Source organism: Chrysochloris asiatica, unplaced genomic scaffold (assembly GCF_000296735.1).
Source record: "Chrysochloris asiatica unplaced genomic scaffold, ChrAsi1.0 scaffold00168, whole genome shotgun sequence".
NCBI lineage: Eukaryota > Metazoa > Chordata > Mammalia > Afrosoricida > Chrysochloridae > Chrysochloris > Chrysochloris asiatica.
In genome coordinates, this window is record NW_006408686.1 from 5,021,882 (window position 1) to 5,026,008 (window position 4,127).

At 53.8% G+C, this 4,127-nt stretch overlaps 1 protein-coding gene across 1 annotated transcript in view; it reads left to right on the forward strand.

Annotated features, from left to right (window-relative positions):
* Window positions 1-333: 333 nt before the first annotated feature.
* The window catches only part of AKT2 (v-akt murine thymoma viral oncogene homolog 2), a 46,719-nt gene continuing 42,925 nt past the window's right edge, over window positions 334-4,127 (forward strand). The window contains exon 1 of the mRNA XM_006871420.1: window positions 334-436. The gene's annotated coding sequence lies outside the window, so the exon portion shown is untranslated. The remainder of the gene's footprint in view (window positions 437-4,127) is intronic.

Below are 4,127 nucleotides of genomic sequence, written 5' to 3' on the forward strand. Positions count from 1 at the left end.
CCCACTGCGCCTGCGCCACCCTACCTCGCCTTTTGGTCCCGCGCCTGCGCTAGGCTCTTTTTACTCAGGCCAGCCCAAACTTGCCTAATGTACGCAAGCGCCTGCTCAGAAGCCGTCTCTTCTCGAGCTCATGCTCTCGCTTTGCGCTTGCGCTCTCACACTCTTTGACTCCATCACTCACTTTTTTGTACGTCAGTTCCTGTTTGTGGCGGGAGAGGGCGGTATTTCCGACCAGAGGGTGGGAGGGGGCGGTGAGTAGGGGCTGGGGGGAGGGGGCGGGGGGGGCCGCGCTGCGCGAGCCGTTGGGCCTGGCTCTGAGAAAGCGTCGTGTCTGCCGCCGCCGCCGCCGAGGAACACAAGGAGTTGGAGCAAGCGCAGCGTGGTGATGGGCGGGAGTAGAGTCCCGCCGGAGAGGCTGGGCGGCCGCCGGTGACAGGTGAGTGCGCCAGCGCGTGTCCCCGAGCCCCCCCCCGCGATGGTCGCGTCCGGGTCCCCCGTGGTGCCGCGCTGGGACGTACCACCCGTGCCCGCCGGGCGGGGATCACGGTCCTCGAGGCCCTCTCCCCCGGCCCCCCCGGGACTAAGTGGGTGGCTGGCCGGGAGGGGGGCATAGGACTAACTTTGAGGGGCCTGGGCTGGGGGCCACGGGCCGTACCACTGGGGCGGCAGGGGGATCTTACCAAGTGTGAGAGGACCGAACCACTGAGGGCCTGCGGGTTCAGATCCAGCGTTTGCGGGCTGGGAGTTGAGCCAGTAGGGCGGGGGATGGTTGTGTTTGGTGTGAGAGGTGTAAACTTTTGAGGGGCGCGCCGTTGTATGTGGAGGGGGGTTGTACTTTTTTTGGATCAGTATGTGCAGTTCTTTGATTGTATTTAGAGGGGAGGGGGTTGTACCAAGTGTGCCCGGTGTAGGGCCCTCTGGGTCGTACCACCAAGGCGCTGACAGGGGGAGCCATCCTTCGAACGCAGAGGGGCGCTCATCAGCGCAGGAAGACTGTGATGTTTGTAATCTTTGAGAAGTTGGGAGGGAACAGTCTCGAGTGGGTGTTTCGGGACTTTTTTGGGGAAGGTATAATGCTAAGTGCTAGGGGCTTATATGGTGTATTTGGTGTGGGGGGGTGGTTGGGAGTTTACATTGAGCGGAACTTTTATTATTGAACTTTTTAAATGACGTTGGGGGAAATTAAGATAGCTACCAGGGTGCTTTGAACCACATGGTGTTGCCTTCTGTTCACCCCAGAACCTTCTCAGATGATTTCATCGTATTTTAAGATTGGCAGGTTGTTTCCTTCCTTAGAAGTTTTAGAAGCTTCTTTGGTCTCTGTGCTACTCATGCTTAAGGAGGGAAAGGGTATCGGGCTTGGATTTGAGGAACTGCATCCCTAGACCAACGTAAGAGTATTTGGAGGGACACTTCTCCATGGCAAGGTGGCAGGGGACATCTTGAGCCTTGGGATTTACAGGACCTCCTTCCAGCCCTTTGGCCATGGCTTGGGGCTCAATAGGCCGGATCTGGAATAATTAGATTTTCAACCATGTCTGCTCTTCCCTTCCTAGAGAAGCATCGGGTGTTCAGTTCTGGCCTGGCCCATGTTGGCAGTGGGTGTGAAGACCATTGCCGCTCCTGCCATCCCGAGTCATGTGGTTGTTTGTGTCTCCCAGGTTACCAGCCCAGCCCCATGGTGTGTATGTTTCCCACTAGGGGAGAACAGTTGACTGCGCCATTATCTGTTTGTCTAGTTGTTCTCTTCATAGGCCAAGGGGGATTTGGGAGAGAAAGATGCCCTTGGTGCAGTCCAACCCAAAGATGAAGACCTTGGGATCATTAGCATCACTAGCTCCCCTATGGGTCTTGTTTCTCAACGATCCAGCCCTAGACATGAGTCCACCACCAGCTTTTGACCTTGGCTTGCTCCTGTTACCTTTGCCCTGGGTCTGGAGGGCTCGCTGCAGTCCATCATGAGTGGCTGCTGTGGTCAGAGAGGCCTCATTGTGGCTTCTGGTCAGTAGCAGAGGGTTCCATACTGATCGGCTTTCATGGGTCGTGGTTCCTTGGAAGAAAGATCCCCGAGTCCCTGGGAGGCTGTGGTGGTTCCATGGAATTTCTCTTCATTAGGGGTTTGTTTCTTTGCTTTCTCCTCCTGCCAGCTTTTAGAGCGTTTTCTTGGTGGAGTTACCAGCTGTAATAAAAACAATCATGAAAACAATGACTGTTGAGTGCATTTTGTGTGTTGTGTACGCTGTTCAGAATGCTGTATGTGGCTACTTCGCAGAGCTGATTTCTTATATCCCAAAAAGTAGGCACTGTTGTTATGATCTCTGTTTTAGAAGGGCACACTTAGGGACGGAAAGGCAGATCATTTCCTCACCTATTGAGTAGCCCCCACTATTGAGCATTCACTCCATACCAGGCATGTGACCAGGGCTTTTGTACACACGATCTGATTTGAATGTCAGAACACACCTATGGTTATGCCCAGTGGCTAACACTCTTCTTGGCTGGGAACAAAAGGTTGGAGGATCAGGTCTACACAGAGGCACCTTGAAAGAAAGTCCTGGCAATTAACTTTGAGAAAATCAGCCACTGAAATCTTGTGGAGCACAGTTTGACTCTTGACACTTACGGGAATGTGATGAGTCAGACAACTCAACGGCAACTGGTAACTGGTATGAGGCAGGTAGAAGAATGAGACTCATCTTACAAATGAGAAGGAGACAGTCACTAAAGTGAACTAACTTGCCTACAGAAGCTGGAATGTTCACGTTGGTATGTGAACCCCTGGCCCTCTTGTTAACGAGTAACTGCCACCAGGCCTTCTGGTGAATGTATCCTCTGTCCGGCCCTGGGCTTGGCTTGGGGCTTTGCACAGCTTCTTGCTCCTGGGTGGCTATGCTGAGTCAGAAATTGAGACTTTGAAAGGAGGAGGGGGGGTTGCTTTGCTAGAGGTCTCTTAGACCCAAAGGGGCCAGGTTGGGGTTTGAAATCAGGTGTGCTGACTCTAAGTGCCACGTGCTCTTTGCTGACCAGGTCTCAGGCTAGAGTGGGTCTCTGTCACCTTGAAGCCTCTGCCCTGGGCCCTGCCAGCCGTACCCTTGGCATGCTCCCCCTCCCCTTGAGGCAAGCAGCTCTGCTGGCAGCCAGTCCAGCAGTTGGTGTGATGAAACGTCCCTCCTCAGTGGAGCCAGGGCAGCCTTTAACCCTGGACAGTGCATGCTGAGAGCAGAGAGGGGACAGCAAGAGCGACATGCAAGGGTGGGCACAGCTGTTGGGGTTCTAGAGGCAGGGTGGTGGTGGTAGTGGGTATGTGTGTGGGCTCTGGCACTTTCCTGACCTGGGGCCATGGTGTCTGTCCACCTGTACAGTGGGCTCAGCAGGCCACCTCACTAGTTGTGAGGATGAAATGAGCCAATCTCTGTGAGGTTTGTGGGACTATGCCTGGTGTTGTATAAGTATCAGGCAGCAGTTGGGATTAGGGTATCCTGGGACCAAGGTATGTGCCCTCAGCCCGCTCAAGGGTCCTGGCATCCATCCTCCAGCCAGGAGCCAGGAAATCGGGTATCCAGGTCTCCAGCCTCTGTATGGAGCTGTGCTGAAGTCATTGAGAGCACAGGGTTCAAATGCAGCCTGTCCCTGTGCTGGCTGTGTGACTTAGAGCAGGTTCCTTAGCCTGTCAGAGCTCTTTGTATCATCATCTGTATCCTAGGGACTCGTGGTGTGACGCTTTAGGATCAGTACTGGACTGTGAACCACAAGGTCGGCAGTTCAAACCCACCAGCCACTCCTCAGAAACCCTGTACAGGGTCGCTGTGAGTCGGAATGAACTGGACGGCACTTAACATTTTGATTGTACCTCTTCTGAGACAGATTTGTTTGTTCTTTTGTCAGTTCATGGTATATTCAGTGTTCTCTGTCAGTCCTGTCATTCAGATGCATCTGCTCTTTCCCATACATGTTGTTGTGGTTAAAAATACTCTCACTTTCCTACACCTATGGAAGCAGTAGAGCTCAAAAGAGGGAACAAGTCCTCACAGCAAGAATCATTCCCACCCCCTCCACACACAGAGTAGACAGGGATGGGCAACTTGGACATTGGCTACCCAAAATGGGGGGTGAGGGGCTACAAAGGC